Source organism: Sapajus apella, unplaced genomic scaffold, assembly GCF_009761245.1.
Source record: "Sapajus apella isolate SASKATOON/1434 unplaced genomic scaffold, GSC_monkey_1.0 scaffold98, whole genome shotgun sequence".
Taxonomy (NCBI): domain Eukaryota; kingdom Metazoa; phylum Chordata; class Mammalia; order Primates; family Cebidae; genus Sapajus; species Sapajus apella.
The window spans coordinates 7,168,591-7,185,833 of NW_022437038.1; the positions used below are offsets into that span (position 1 = coordinate 7,168,591).

The 17,243-nt window shown below is 37.7% G+C and overlaps 1 long non-coding RNA gene across 1 annotated transcript in view; it reads left to right on the forward strand.

The window, feature by feature from the left end:
• LOC116536143 overlaps positions 1-15,737 on the forward strand; it is a 23,433-nt gene extending 7,696 nt beyond the window's left edge. Inside the window, exon 2 of the long non-coding RNA XR_004262497.1 lies at positions 15,662-15,737. This is a non-coding gene — a long non-coding RNA (uncharacterized LOC116536143). The remainder of the gene's footprint in view (positions 1-15,661) is intronic.
• The last annotated feature ends 1,506 nt before the right edge of the window (positions 15,738-17,243 follow it).

Consider the following 17,243-nt stretch of genomic DNA (forward strand, 5'->3'; position numbering starts at 1 on the left):
CACTTGAGCCCAGGAATTCGAGACCAGCCTGGGCAATATAGTGAGACATCATCTCTAAATAAATAAATAAATAAGAAACTAAAAATAGAATTGTCATTTGCCCCAGTAGTCCCATCACTAGGTATAGGTATAGGTGTATATATATAGGATATATCCAAAAGAGAGGAAATCAGTATATTAAAGAGATCTGCACTCCTAAGTTTATTGCGGCACTATTCACAATAACCAAGATATGGAATCAACCTAAGTGTTCATCAACGAATGAACAGAGAAAGAAAATGAGATATATACACACAATAGAATATTATTCAGCCATAAAAAGAATGAAATCCCATCATTTGCAGCAGCATGGGTGGCCATTATGTTAAGTGAAATAAACTAGACATAGAAAGACAAATATTGCATGTTCTCACTCATATGTGGGAGCTAAAAAAGTAGATGTCATGAAGGTAGAGAATAAAATGGTGGTTACCAGAGGCTAGGAGGGTGGAATGAAGAGAAGCTGGTTAAGGTGTATAAAAATACAGTTCAGTAGAAGTAATAAGTTCTAGTATTCAGTTGTACATTAGGGAAATTATACTAAACAATAATTCGTTGTATATTTCTAAATAATTGGAATAGAAGAATTGTAATGTTCCCAATACAAAGAAAAGATAAAACTATTTCAGGCGATGGATATACCCATTACCCTGATTTGAACATTACACATTGTAGGTATCAACTATCACATGTATCCCCCCCCAAAATATGTACTACAATTATACATGAATTTAAAAGAAATATGTAAATTGTGGATAAATTTGATCAGTTATTTATAATAATCAAAATTCTGTCTTCTAGGTATTAGATTTTGGCATTACACACAGGCTCTAAACTTCTAATTATTTTTAATATACTTATGAAATAAACTATGATTTTTCTTAATATTGTATATTAGCAGTCAACCCTAGAGTGTGGTTTTTCTTTTTCTTTTTTTTTTTTTGAGACGGAGTTTCGCTTTTTGTTGCCCAGGCTGGAGCGCAGTGGCATGATCTCAGCTCACTGCAACCTCCGCCTTCCAGTTTCAAGTGATTCTCCTGTCTCAGCCTCCCGAGTAGCTGGGATTACAGGCATGCGCTACCCAGCTAATTTTGTATTTTTAGTAGAGATGGGATTTCACTATGTTGGCCAGGCTGGTCTCGAACTCCTGACCTCAGGTGATCCACCTGCCTCGGCCTTCCAAAGTGCTGGGATTACAGGCATGAGCCACCGTGCCTCTCCGAGTGTGAGTTTTATTCTCAGATCTATATATATGCCTAAACTACATTTTATTTCAGTGTATTATGTATGTAATATAGGAGAGGAGACAAGAACTCAACATAAAATTAACAGAAAATGGACATGTAATAAGATGTCCATTATATATTTGATGCTTACTATCCATCAGAATCTTTGGGGGAGCTTTTTGAAAAAATGCAGATGTAAAGTTCCTATCTTTTCAGAGATTCTGATTCAGTGGTCTTGGGGTGAGGCATGGGTATTGCTCTAGGCATATTTTTAAATTTCAGATTTCACATTATTCCAATGTGTAGCCAGGATTGAAAGCCATTGTATATCTAGTTTCCTTGGAGCATAGGCAAAGGAGGAGTCAAAGAGAATTGACTTTTTATATCATGCACTCACTAGGAGAGAGAGGGAGTCTGAAACTGGGAGATGTGAACAACCTTTTCTAGAAAGATAGGTACTGTCTGCTGTGTCTCACAAAAGTCTGGATTAGATTTTGCTTAAGACAATTCACATTTCTTTGCTCTGATTACTTACTTCGCAAGTAACATTCTGATTATTACTTCAGCGTCCTTGATACTGAAAAATTATAAAAAGATGTGCCTGAAATAAGGTGTTTGAGCATTCTTTCTAGATACTTGAATGTCTAAAATTGTCATTCTAGGTTATCCATTAGTATACCTTGTAAGTTTGCTTACAAGTGGAACTGACAAGATTGAGTTTTGAAGCTGTGAGGCTGAATGCCAGATCCTAATTCCTGGTAAATTTACCAAATTAGCTAGGTGAGGTGGCTTATCCCTATAATCCCAAACCTTCTGGAGGCCGAGGTGGGTGGATCTCGTGAGCTCAGGAATTTGAGACCAGCCTGGGCAACATGGTGAAACTCCATCTCTACAAAAACTACAAAAATTCGCTGAGCATGGTGGCATGTGCCTGCTCAGGTATTTGGGAGGCTGAGGTAGGAGGATCACGTGAGCCTGGGAGGTTGAGGCTGCAGTGGCCCGAGATAGTGCCATTGCACCCCAGCCTGGGTGATAGTGTGAGACCTTGTCTCAAGAACAAACGAACAAACAAAGTATTAAATTAGTGGCCCTGTATTATCTATTGACAGTTAGATATTCTAAATTTATTGATGTGAAATTTATAAAGCCCTGAAGAATTTGTAATACAATTTTGCAAAAGAAAAAAATAAAAATATGTAATTAAAATAAAAAGTTAATTAACTTGACCCATGTCACATACCTAATAAAGGGCAGAGCTAATAATTTATTTAAGCCCAGTTCCATTTGATTCTCAATACTGCCTATGTCTACATATTCAGATCTCTCCTGCATAATTAGATTTACAGTTGGTCTCCTTTCTACCCTCCCCTCCTGAGCCCCTGCTAACTTCTACTTTCTGTTTCCATGAATTTGTCTATTCTAGGTACCTCATATAAGTGGACTCATGCAGTACTTTGTATCCCTGGATTCTGTATCCATAGTTTCAACCAATTGTGGTTTGAAAATATTTGAAAAAAAAATGGATGGTTGCATCTGCATTGAATATGTACAGACTTTTTGTCATTATTCCCTAAACAATACAGTATAATATCTATATACATAGTATTTACATTGTATTAGGTATTATAAGTAATCTAGAAATTATTTAATGTAAATAGGAGGAGGTGTGCAGGGTTGTTTTTGTTTTTTCTTTTGTCTTTTTCTTTTGTTTTTCCTTTTTGTGGAGAACCGGGTCTCGCTATATTGCCCAGGCAGGTCTCGAACTCCTGGGCTCAAGCTATCCTCCCGCCTCTGCCTCCCTAAGAGCTGGGATTATAGGCGTGAGCCACAGCGCCCGGCCGTGTGCAGGTTATATGCAAATACTATGCCATTTTATATAAGGGACTTGAGCATCTGTGAATTTTGGTACCTGCCTGGGGCCCTGGAACCAATCCCGGACAGGTATCGAGGAATGACTGTATTAGCCCTTCATTTGCCTAGCATAATGTTCTCAAGGTTCATCCATATTGTAGCATGTATTATAATTTCATTCCTTTTAAAGGCTAAATAATATTCCATTGTATGGATATATCACATTTTGTTTATCCATTCACCTGCCTATGGACATTGGGTTGTTTGTGACTTTTAACTATTGTGAAGAATGCTGCTATGAACATTGGTGCAAAAATATCTGTTTGAGTCCCTGTTTGCAATTCTTTTAAGAAAATACTCAAAAAAAAAAAATACCTATAAGTGAAATTGTTAGATCATTCAATAGTTCCATGTTTAGCTTTTTGAGGAACCACCAAACTGTTTTGTACAGTGGCTGTACCATTTTATATTCTCACCAACAATGGACAAAGGCTTCAATTTCTCCATGTCCCTGCTAACACTTGATATTTTCCACTTTTAAAAAATAATAGCCATCCTAATGGGTATGTAGTAGTATCTCATTGTGGTTTTGATTCCCATGTTCCTGACGGCTAATGATGTTGAGCATCTTTTTCATGTGCTAATTGGCCATTTGTATTTCTTGGAGAAATGCCTATTTCATTACTCCAAGAAAGAGATACAAATGGCCAATTAGCACATGAAATATTGAATAGAAATGCCTATTCAGTATATTCAATTTCAATATATTCCTAGGTATTTTTTAGTTATTGTAAATGGGATTGCTTTTTTGCTTTCTTTTTGCATTAGTTCATTGTTGGAGTGTACAGAGTTACTACTGATTTTTCTATGTTGGTTTTGTATTCTGCGACTTTATTACCCATTTGTTAATTGGTTAATTGGGTTATACTTTGTGTTGTTGTTGAGTTGTAAGAGTTCTTCATATATTCTGTCTGGGTGAAGTATAATTCCAGCACTTTGGGAGGTCGAGGCAGGCTGATTACTTGAGGTCAGGAGTTTGAGACCAGCCTGGGCAACATGGTGAAACCCCATCTCTACTAAAAGTACAAAAAAAGAAAAAGAAACAAATTAGCCTGGCACGGTGGCAGGTTCCTATAATCCCAGCTAGATACCATCCTTTGGTACACAAATTTTTTAAATTTTGGTGAAGTCCAGTTTATCTACTATTTCTTTTGTTGCCTGTGCCTTTGTTGTTATATCCAAGAAATCATTGTCAAATCCAGTGTCATGAAGTTTCTCCCCTATGTTTTCTTCTAGGAGTTTTATAGTTTAAAGTCTTACATTTAGATCTTTGATCCATTTTGAGTTAATTTTCTTTCTTTCTTATGTAATTCCATTACTCTATTTTTGCTTTTGTTGTGTGTGCTTGGGAGGTGTTAGCCATAAAATCTTTGCTCAGATTAATGTCCCCAAGTATTTCCTCTGTGTTTTCCTTTAGTAGTTTCATAGTTTCAGGTCTTACTCTTAAGTCTTTAATCCATTTTGAGTTGATTTTTATATGTGGTGAGATACAGGGCTATAGTTTCATTTTTCTGTATATGGATATCCAGTTTTCCCAGCACCAGTTATTTAGTAGATTTGTCACTTCCCCAATTAATGTTCCTGGCACTTTTGTCAAAAATCAGTTGGCTGTAAATACATGGGTTTATATTTGCATTCTCTATTCTCCTCCATTGGTCTATGTGTCCGTTTTTATGCCAGTACCATGGGCTGTTTTGGTTTATATATAGCTTTATAGTATATTTTGAAGTCAAATAATGTGGTGCCTTCCACTTTGTTCTTTTTGCTCAGAATTACTTTGGCTATTCAGAGTCTTTTGTGACTCCATACAAATTTTAGGATTTTAAAAATATTTATATGCATAATGTCATTGGTGTTTTGATTGAGATTGCATTGAATGTATAGATCATTTTTCGTAATAGATTACTTTTTCAAAATTCTAATTCTTCCATTCCATGAACATGAATGTCTTTCTATTTTTTTGTGTCCTCTTCAATTTCTTTCATTAGTGTTTTATAACTTTTTCATCTTGATATTTTACCTTATTTAAATATATCCCTAGGTATTTTTTGTAGTTATTGTAAATGGGATTGCTTTTTTTGCTTTCTTTTTCCACTAGTTCATTGTTGGAGTGTATGGAGTCACTACTGATTTTTGTAATTTATTTTGCATTCTGCAACTTTACTGAATTTGTTCATCAGTTCTAACAGTTTTTTGCTGGAGCTTTTAGGGTTTTCTCTATATAAGATCATGTTGTCTGCAAACAGGACAGTTTGTCTTCCTCCTTTCCAATTTGGATTATCTTTATTTCTTTTGTTTGCTGAATTACTCTGGCTAAGACTTCCAGCATTATATTAAATAAAACTGTTGAAAGTGGATATGTCTGTCTTGTCCTAGATCTGAAGGTAAAGACTTCCAACTGTTCCTTCTTTAGTTTGATGCTGGCTGTAGGTTTGTCATATATGGCCTTTGTTGTGTTGAGGTACATTTCCTTTGTACCTAACTTGTTGAGACTTTTTATCTTGAAGGGATGTTGAATTTTATCAAATGCATTTTTCTGAGTTTATTGAGGCGATACAATGATTTTTGTCCTTCATTCTGTTGATGTGATGTATCACATTTATTGATTTGCATACACTGAAATATCCTTTCATCCTTGGGATAAATCCCAATCTTGGTGAATGATCTCTTAAATGTGCTCCTGGGATTGATTTGCTAGTATTTTGTTGGGGATTATTGCATCTATGCTCATCATGGATATTGGTCTAGAGCTTCCTTTTTTTGTTGTGTCCTTGTCTGGTTTTCATAGCAGGGTAGTGCTGGCCTCGATTCTTCCAAATGAGTTTGGAAGAATTTTCCTCTCTTTAACTTTCTAGAAGAGTTTGAGAAAAACTGATATTAGTTCCTTTTTTTTTTCCTTTTGGAGACAGAGTCTTGCTCTGTTGCCCATGCTGGAGTGCAGTGGCATGATCTTGGGTCACCGTAACCTCCACCTCCCGGGTTCAAATGATTCTCCTGCCTCAGCCTCCTAAGTAGCTGGGATTACAGGCACATGCCACCAAACCCAGCTAATTTTTGTATTGTTAGTAGAGACAGTGTTTCACCATGTTGGTCAGGCTGGTCTTAAACTCCCGACTTTGTGATCTGCCCGCCTTGGCCTCCCAAAGTGCTGGGATTATAGGTGTGAGCCACTGTGCCCGGCACCTCTTTTAAAATTTAGTAGAATTCAGCAATGAAGCTATCAGGTTCTGGGATTTTCCTTATTGATGTTTTATTGGCTCAATTTACATCTTATTATACTTATTTTTATTTTATTTATTTATTTATTTTAAACAGAGTCTGACTCTGTTGCCCAGGCTGGAATGCAGTGGCAGGATCTTGACTCACTGCAACCTCTGCTTCCCAGGTTCAAGTCATTCTCGTGCCTCAACCTCCCAAGTAGCTGGGATTACAGGCATGTGCTACCAGCACGGTTAATTTTTGTGTTTTTAGCAGAGGCAGGGTTTTGCCATGTTGGCCAGGCTGGTCTCTAACTCTTGGCCTCAAGTGATCTGCCCACTTCGGCCTCCCAAAGTGCTGGGATTACAGGCATGAACCACCAAACCCAGCCAATTTACATCTTTTTATGTTGCCCATCTCTTATAAACTTGTTATGGTTATTATTTTTGATACCCTTGTCTTTTAGTCTTTATACTAGACATCTGAGTGGTTTACACATCACAATTACAATATTAAAGTATGCTGAATTTGTCTGTCTACTTACTTTTACCAGTGAATTTTATGCCTTCTCATAATTTCTTATTGCATGTTAGCATCCTTTTCTTTCAGATTGAAGAAATGCTTTTAGCATTTTTTGTAAGACAGGTCTTGTGATGAATTCCCTCGGTTTTTCTTTGGGTAATTCTTTATCTCTCCTCCATGTTTAAAGGAGATAAAGCTTTACTTTTTTTTTTTTTTTTTTTTTTTAATGAGAACACAGGGTACAGTGTTCTCATTTGACAGTTTCTTCCTTCAGCACTTGAATATGTCACCCTACTCCCTCCTAATCTATATAGTTTCTGCTGGGAATTCTGTTGCCAGACAAATGGGAGCTCCTTTATATGTTATTTTCTTTTTTTGAGATGGAGTCTCACTCTGTGGCTCAGGCTGAAGTGCAGTGGTGTGATCTTGGCTCACTACAACCCCTGCCTCCCGGTTCAAGCGATTCTCCTGCTTCAGCCTCCCAAATAGCCAGGATTACACATGCGCACCCCCACACTTGGATAATCGTATTTTTAGTAGAGATGGGGTTTCACCATGTTGCCCAGGCTGGTTTTGAACTCCTGACCTCAAGTGATCTGCCCAACTTGGCCTCCCAAACTGCTGGGATTACAGGCATGAGCCACCACACCTGGCCCATTATTTGCTTCTCTTGCTGCTTTTAGGATCCTCTCTTTACCTTCGAGAGTTTGATTATTATATACCTTGGTGCAGTTTTATTTGCATTGAATCTGTTTGGTTATGTTTGGCCTTTCTATACCTGGATATTTGTATCTTTATGTAGGTTTGGAGAGTTTTCTGTGCATATTTTTTGAATAAGATTTCTAGCCCTTGCTCTTTCTCAGTTCCCTCTTTAAGGCCAGTGTCTTAGATTTGCTTTCTGAAGATAACAACGAAATTGATCATGTAGAAGAAAGAGTCAGTGAGCTTGAAGATAGGCTGTTTGGAAATTTAGTTGGTTAATGTATTTCTTTGTTCCAAAATTTCTGTTTGACTTCTTTTATTTCAAGCTCTTTGTTAAATTTCTTTTATAAAAATTACTGAACTGATTTTCTGTGTTATCTTAGAGTTCCCTGAGTTGCCTCAAAACTGTTATTTTGTATTCTTGAAAGCTCATGTATCATTGTCTTGTTGGGGATTGATCACTGGCTTATTACTTTGTTCATTTGGGAAGACCATGTTTTCCATCTGCTGTTGTTTCTTATGAATATGTCTATGGCTTCACATTGAAGACATACTTCTAGAGTATGTCTGATTAGAAGTTCTGTGAAATTTGCTTGTCGAGTCCTCTTAACCCCAGATTGCTGTTTCCTTTTTGGCACTAGTTAGCCAAGATTTGCTGTAGTTCTCACAAAATTTCCAAGCATTGCCCCAGATTAGGGGGCTGGGGCTCTGAAAGGGAATATCCTGCCTGTGTGGGAAGGCCAGCTAAGGTTAGTGGCCAGAGGACCCTTGGAGCATGCTTCCTACAGCATGGTGCTGCTGAACCGCCTCTCTGATTTGGCATCTCCTTTGCCTGAGGTAAAGAGCAGCTCCTAAGTTTCCCTGCACTGGGGTTGCTAGCCACATCTCCACTGTTTGTCTCTAGTTGCCCTCAGGGGTTTTTCTCCTTCCAGACACTCATGATGCTTTCCATGGGCTCAGCAGGAATGGCTTTCTTACAAAGGAACGCAAGATAGTAAAAGAGCTGGCCGCACACCTCAATCACTTGTTCCAGTGTAGAAACCATGTGTCCAGGGGGACTTTTCTGCAAGGTGCCTGGCAGCTGGAGGAAGAGGTGTCACAGGTAGAGGTGTGTGTTTCTCTTACCATCTAGTCACCGTTTTTCAATTCTTTGTGGCTCAAAAGATTAACACAACCTCAGTTTTGAGTTCTAGGATATTGCTAATAACAATCTTGGCACTGAATAGTTGTTTTAAATTTTCTGTGGGAGAGAATGAAGCCAGATCGCTTCTATTCCACCATTTTGGTGAGTGTCCTTTGAGTTTTCTATGCATACAAGCACACATGAGCGAAAAGAGATAGAAAATTAAATCTCATTTCCCCTCCACTATATATACAGTTTTTCCTATCTTATTTCATTCTCTATAATAGCATTATCTAATAGAATTTCCTGTGACAATGGCAATGTTCTATAGTTGCACTGTCAATTATGGTAGCCACTGACCATGTGTTGCTATGGGGCACTTGAAATGTGGCTAGGGGACCGGGCACGGTGGCACACACCTGTAACCCCAGCACTTTGGGAGGCCGAGGCGGGCAGACTGCCTGAGGTCAGGAGTTCGAGACCAGCCTGGCCAACATGGTGAAACCCCATCTCTACTAAAAATACAAATATTAGCTGGGTTTGGTGGCACATGCCTATAATCCCAACTACACGGGTGGCTGAGTCACCAGAATCACTGGGACCTGGAAGGCGGAGGTTGCAGTGAACCAAAATCGTGCCACTGCACTCCAGCCTGGGTGGCAGAGCAAGACTCCATTTCAAAAAAGAAAAAAAAGTGGCTAGGGAGACTGAAGAACTAATTTTTTCAATTTAATTTTAATTTATTTAAATGTAGACAGCCACATGTGGCTAGTAGCTACCATATTGAACAGTACAGCTCTAGAATATCTAAAGTAATGTTAAATAGTAATGACAATAATACATGTGTTTGTATAGTCCTACTTTTCATTAAAATTATTTTAGTCTTTTGCTGCTTAGTCTTTTAGTCTTCTCCCACTATTTGCTTTTGCATTTTTGGTAAATAAACCATGATATTTAGGTAGATTTTAAAATTTTTTCTTAGAATTTTTATTAGGAATTCCTGCTAAATTTTATCAAATTCTTTTAAATTATTTATTTATATAATCATAGGGCTTTCCCCTCTAATTTGGTGATATAACAGGTTATAATGAGAGATTTTCTTATGTTTAACCACCTTTATATATATATATATATATTTTAATTATATTTTAAATTCTGGGGTACATGTGCAGAATGCGCAGGTTTGCTACACAGGAATACACATGCCATGGTGGTCTGCTGCACCCATCAACCTGTCATCTACATTAAGTATTTCTCCTAATGCTATCCCTCTCCTAGCCCCCCAATCCCCTGATAGGCACCAGTGTGTGATGTTCCCCTCCCTGTGTCCATGTGTTCTCATTGTTCAGCTCCCACTTATGAGCGAGAACATGTGATGTTTGCTTTTCTGTTCTTGTATTAGTTTGCTGAGAATGATGGTTTCCAGCTTCATCCATGTCCCTGCTGAAGGACATGAACTCATTCTTTTTTATGGCTGCGTAGTATTCCATGGTGTATATGTGCCACACTTTCTTTATCCAGTCTATCAATGATGGGCATTTGGGTTGGTTCCAAGTCTTTGTTATTGTGAACAGTGCCACAATAAACATATGGGTGCATGTGTCTTTATAGTAGAATGATTTATAATCTTTTGGGTATATACCCAGTAATGCGATTGCTGGGTCAAATGATATTTCTAGTTTTAGATCCTTGAGGAATCACTACACTGTCTTCCACAATGGTTGAACTAATTTACACTCTCACCAACAGTGTAAAAGTGTTTCTATTTCTCCACGTCCTCTCCAGCATCTGTTGTCTCCTGGCTTATTAATGATCACCATTCTAACTGGTGCAAGATGGTATCTCAATATAACCACCCTTATATTATTGGAACAAACCCTGCTTTGTTATAGTCTAGCTTGTTGTGAAGTGATTTTAAAATACAAATTAAAATGGAATATATAGCAAATGGAATACTATTCAGCCATAAAAACGAATAAAATATTGTCATTAATGGCAAAATGGATGCTCCTGGCGAGCATTACTTTAAGTGAAATAAGTCATTCAAAAAATACAAATTACAAAAATTAACTGGGTGTGGGGGTGTATGCCTGTAATCTCAGCTACTCAGGAGGTTGAGGCAGGAAAATTGCTTGAACCTGAGAGGTGGAGGTTGCAGTGAGCCGCGATCACGCCATTGCACTCCAGCCTGGGCAACAAGAGCAAAACTCTGTCTCAAAAAAAAAAAAAAAAAAAAAAAAGAAAGAAAGAAAAAGAAAAAAAAAAGAAATAAGTCAGGCACAGAAAGATAAATATCACATGTTCTCACACTTATGTGTGAGAGCTACAAATATCACACAGAAGCAGAAAATAGAATAAAGTTTACTAAAACCTGGTAAGCGGAGCGGGCAAGGGGGATGGGGAGAGGTTGGTTAGCGAATACAAAATTACAGTTAGATAGGAGAAATAAGTTCTGGTTTTCTATTGTACAGTAGGGTGACTGTAACTAATAATAATTTATTGTATATTTTCAAGTAGCTAGAAGAGAGGGTTTTGAATGTTCACAACACAAAGAAATGATAAATATTTGAGGTGATGGATATGTTAAGTACCCTGATTTGATCATTACACATTGTATACATGTATCAAAATATCACCCTGTACCCCATAAATATGTACAATTATGATGTGTCAATTAAAAATAATAAAAATTAAAATTAAAAATAAAGTAGGTAGAGCTCTAATATAGCTTTTTTTCCTACTGTCTGTAAACTCATTGCTGAATCATCTATTTTGTTAATACTTGGAAATAAATGTAACTACTTTTTCAAGTAGAAAAATTGTTTTAAAATAAAAATTATATCTCATATAGTTCAATCAGTACCTGGATTTTTTCATTTCTCAGCCCTCTGTGACAAGTTAGAAATCTGTGCCCCCTGTTGGACATCGATCACCATTACATAGAGCTCAGGACACTTAAGATGCACTTAGCATCTTACCATGCATATTCAATTGTTCATTCAAAAAGTAAGAAGACAAAATCGAACTGTGGGAAAAACAGAGAAAAGGCAAATAAACCTAGAATTCCTTCTCCAGACATAGGCTAGGCAATTTTTTGAAAATCATAAAAGTGACCAGGTTCACTCAATGTTCTTGTACCACGTAGAATTTTTCTAGTGTTTCAATAGGAATAAAAATGAGAGTTATTTTAATTCTACCGAGTAGCTCCTAGGAAGAAGAAGCAAAAGACACACAGGACAGATAAATTAAAAGAACAATGTTATAGTTGGTGGATTTTAAAAATGGGAGAATATTTACTGAAATATATAGTATCTTCTAAATACTCTAAAAATTAAAATTTCTGGTCAGGCGCAGTGGCTCAGACTGTAATCCCAGCACTTTGGGAGGCTTAGGGGGGCAAATCACGAGGTGAGGAGTTTGAGACCAGCCTGACCAACAAATATGGTAAAACCCTGTCTCTACTAAAAATTCAAAAAATTAGACGGGTGTGGTGGTGGGTGCATGTAATCCCAGCTACTCGGGAAGCTGAGGCAAGAGAATCTCTTGAACCTGGGAGGCAGAGGTTGCAGTGAGCTGAGATTGGGCCACTGCACTCCAGCCTGGGTGACAATGTGAGACTCTGTCTAAAAAAAATAAAAAATAAAAAAAAAATATATATATATATATAAAATTTATCCTAAATAAAAGCAATAAGGGAAATAAAAGATCATCCTCAGCAGAAGTAAAGTACCATCAGCTAGAACTCATTTGGGGTTATAAGAATTAAAAATAAGAATGGAGAAGAATAGAGTAAAAATGATGCTGATATTTATAGAAGGCCCAAATAAAGCAACTTAATTCTATTTACCTGAATAATACACTCAGTAGAGTTGTTACCAGTGTTGCCATGGCAAAGGCACAGGCTGTGAAAAGGGCAGCTTCTCCAATTTCCACTGCATACATGACACAAAGTTCATGGTCAAGCAAGATGATGTGACTATAAACAAAACTCAGGTCCCTGTACTATGTTTTAACACATACTACAGTTTTTTTCTTTTTTTAAAAATTATTTTTAGAGTATACGATTTTGCCTAATATACTACAGTTTTTAAAGTCCAGCCCATGTAAAGAATCAAAAGCTCTTAGACACACACTTGTGTTATGTAAACTCTGAACTTGTACCAGATTTCAGTTGAGCCCTATCTTTTTTTATTATTAAATAAATCCCACAGCAGCTGTATAGTTCTTACTGATTCTCTAGCAATTTGTATCATTATTCTGGAGAGAAAAGACTAAAAGTTTTTTTAGATTGATAGTCACTAACATTTTATAACCCGCTAATTAAAATATAAGAAATTGCACAAATGACTGGTAAAAATAAGGAGCAAATCTATCATGTTTCCTAGAGAAATGGGTAGCAGATAAGCATTTCATTTCTATTTTACTGTGATTAAGAAAGTGCTACTTCTGCCAGATCAAAAGACTAAAATGGCGGGACTATATTGAAAGTCTCACAAAGTCCCAATTTCTAGGGTCTGACATCAACTTTATCCTTATCACTTTCTGTTATTTGTTTCCAGAATGCCCTACTTATTTGGACCATTTTCCTAAGAAAGTTGCTTCCCTATAGTATAGTCTTGAGTTGTGAGATTCAATTGTAAATCCAACAGAAGTGAAGTTATGTTTGCTTAGACAGAAACGAATCAGATTATAGGGCAGAGATAGAAATATACTCCTCCCCCCCGCCTTTTTCTTTTTTGAAACAGAGTCTCACTCTGTTGCCCAGGCTAGAGTGCAGTGGCATGACCTTGGCTCACTGCAACCTCTCTGCCTCCCAGGCTCAAGCCATCTTCCCACCTCAGCCACCCAAGTAGCTGGGACTACAGGTGTGTGCCACCACACTCAGCTAATTTTTTTTTTACTTTTGGTAGAGAGAGGGTTTTGCTATGTTTCAGGATGGTCTCAAGTGACCCACCCTCCTCAGCCTTCCAAAGTGCTGGGATTGCAGGTGTGAGCCACCACACCTAGCCATATGCCTGAGTAGTTTTTTTTAACCATTCACCTGTTATGGACATTTGGGTTGTTTCTAGTTTTTTGTTATTATGAATAAAGTTGCTATGAACATTTGTGTACAGGTTTTTGTGTGCACATCAGTTTCATTTCTTTGGTATAAATTCCCAAGTGTGTGATTTCTGGTTTATACGGTAATGGCTTGGTTAGTTTTTAAATAAACTGTTAAGCAGTTTTCTAGGGTGTCTGTACCATTTATGCTCATTTCAAGATCATTGATGGAGTTTCTTTGCATCATCGCCAACATTTGATGTATTCACTATTTTTTATTTTAAGCCATTCTGATAGGTATGTAGTGATATCCTGTGGATGTATTTTAAAAATTTGCATTTTCCTAATGGCTGATGATGTTGCAAATCTTTTCATCTGTTTATTTGCCATCTGTCTATCTTCTTTGGTGCATTTATGTTTATGTCTTTTGCCAATTTTCTAAATAGATTTTTTTTGCTATTGAGTTATGAGATGTGTGTGTGTGTGTGTGTGTGTGTGTGTGTGTGTGTGTGTGTATTCTAAATTCTTTGACAGTTATATAGTTTGGAAATATTTTCCCCTAGTGTGTAGCTTGTATTTTCATCCTCTTAGCAGGCTCTATCAAAGAGTAAAAGTTTTAAAATTTCATGAGGCCCAATTAATCAATTTTTCCTTTTATGGATCATGTCATATCTGAGAACTCCATAGCCACCATGCCCAGCTAATTTTGTATTTTTAGTAGAGACAAGGTTTCTCCATGTTGGTCAGATTGGTCTCAAACTCCCAATCGCAGGTGATTCGCCTGCCTTGGCCTCTCAAAGTGCTGGGATTACAAGTGTGAGCCACCACGCCCAGCACAATTCTTTTTTTTTTTTTTTTCCCGAGGCAGAGTCTCATTCTGTCACCCAGAATGGAGTGCAGTTATGTCATCGCAGCTCACTGCAATCTTGACCTCTTGGACCCTGGTGATCCTCCCACCTCAGCCTCCAGAGTGGCTGGGACTACAGGTGCGTGCCACCACAGCTGGCTAGTTTTAAATTTTTTTGTAGGGATGGGGATGTTGCTATGTTTCCTAAGGCTGGTCTTTAACTCCTGGCTTCAAGGGATCCTCCCACTTTGGTCACCCAAAGTGCTGGAATTACAGTAATGGTAGTAATCTATCAATTCTAGAGCCACCATGGCCAGTCCGAGATATACTCTTGATAATTTTTTATTATAGAAAAGCGGAGGTTGCAGTGAGTCAAGATTTTGCCACTGCACTGCAGCCTGGGCAACAGAGCGAAACTCTGTCTTAAAAAGAAAGGAAAAAAAGAAAGAAAGAAAGAGAGAGAGAGAGAGGGAGGGAGGGAGGGAGGGAAGGAAGGAAGGAATGAAAAGAAAGAAACAGAAAGAGAGAGGAAGAAATAAAGAAAGTAAAAAGAAAAAAGAAAGAAAAGTAAGTAAATATATGTCTAGGCCTATGTGACTATGTCTGTGTATGGGAGTGTGCATGTAATTGTGGGAAGAAATGAGATTTTACTGAATAAATTCTGGAGAAGGAGAAACTCTGAATGCTTGTTGACTTATTCTAAACCTGACTGTGATCCATGAAAGGAAAAGTTTTAAAAATATTGTTCTGCTGGTTCTCAGCACAAACTTGTTTATTAAATGAGCATTGGGTTAAATGTAATTCCAATAGGTTGTAAAGTGAGGAACACTTACTGAATATTAATCCAGCTCACCAGAATCATTTCTTCAGGTATGCATCACCACTGTGAACTTTAGGCTCCCTTCAAAAGGGATAAAACTTTAGGTATCCCTCCAAAAGGTATGAAAAGTAGTAATCTATCAATTATAGAACACTGTAATATAATAAAGTAATGCTAAAACTATTTATATTTTTCATCAGGGGTAAAGATAATTTAAAAATTCAACTATTCAGGCAGATAATGAGATCAACAGATTTAGACCATCCTGGCCAACATGGTGAAACCCCGTCTCTACCAAAAACACAAAAAAATTAGCCGAGTGTGGTGGCACGCACCTGTGGTCCCAGCTACTTGGGAGGCTGAGGCGGAAGAATCACTTGAACCCAGGAGGCGGAGGTTGCAGTGAGCCGAGATTGCGGCACTGCACTCCAGCCTGGCGACAGAGCAAGACTCTGTCTCAAAAAAATAAATAAATAAAATAAAAATAAAAATTTAACTGTTCTTCATAAGCTCTTAAGTAAGGAGATTGAATTCTTTCTTATTACATTTAAATCTTCTTTTATTCCACTTATAAAACAATATATTTACATATCTCTTTATAAAATGTAAATGCATGTTGACCACAAATCGTTAAAAAAAATACAGAGGCTGGGCACGGTGGCTCACACCTGTAATCCCAGCACTTTGAGAGGCTGAGGCAGGCAGATCACGAGATCAGGAGTTCAAGACCAGCCTGACCAACATAAAAATATAAAAATTAGCCAGGCATGGTGGTGCACCTGTAATCCCAGCTACTCAGGTGACTTAGGCAGGAGAATTGCCTGAACCCAGGAGGTGGAGGTTGCAGTGAGCTGAGATTGTGCCACTGCACTTCATCCTGGGTGACAGAGCAAAATTTTGTCTCAAAAAAAAAAAAATACAGAAAAGCAGAAAGAAGAAAATGTGCTAGTGGAAAAGAAAAGCAAGAGGAAGAGAATAAAAGCTAAATAATCAACCTTTTAAAAATTTAGACATTGGTGTACTGGTTTTAATAGGACTATTGCTTATCATTTTAATACAGCCCATCTTCCATAAGATAGTTTCCGCCAATAGCATTGCTGGATCTGAGAGTTGTAACTAGATCATTGTAGAGGCCAGAATGGCCAGTCATTGTCTTCTACCAGCAATGATTCCCTGTTGGAGTAAAATACTGAAATGGACAATTTTCCCTAATAAAGAGTCCTGAATTTAAGTAACATTAACAAATATGACAGAGTGGGGAACTCCCAAGTTCTCTCCCTCACAAAAGCAAAAAATAAACTGTCAAACAGTGTCAAAATCAACTTTATCAGAGCTCTGGAAACTAATCAAAAACTTATGACAACTATACTTGTTCGTGATGTCATGGAAAATGGCAGAATAGGGAGCCCCAGGGCTCCATCCCTCCAAAAACAAGCTGGCAAAAACTGTCAATTTTTGCACAACTCTGGAACTTAATGGAAAACTTACAACAAGCAAGGGAAAGCTTAATGAAGAAAGAGGCAGCCACAATCCAGTAAAAGAATGCTGTGGTGTTTTTAATCACCTGCTTCCAACTCCCCACTTTAGATCAGCAGCAGCCTGAAGATAGCATCCCACCCTCCTGGTATAACTTTATAGTGCTGGAGGGAGCAATGCAGACCTTATTCCCAAATGTTGTGATTTTGTGCTTCAACCTGACTAGTGGTTCCCTCAAGAACTGGTGCAAGGGCCTGCCTCATTTCACCCAACTTGGAGCATTCTCAGAAGTGGTGGCTTTTGCTAAAAGTATTTGAAGGCACAGTATTGTCTGAAGCA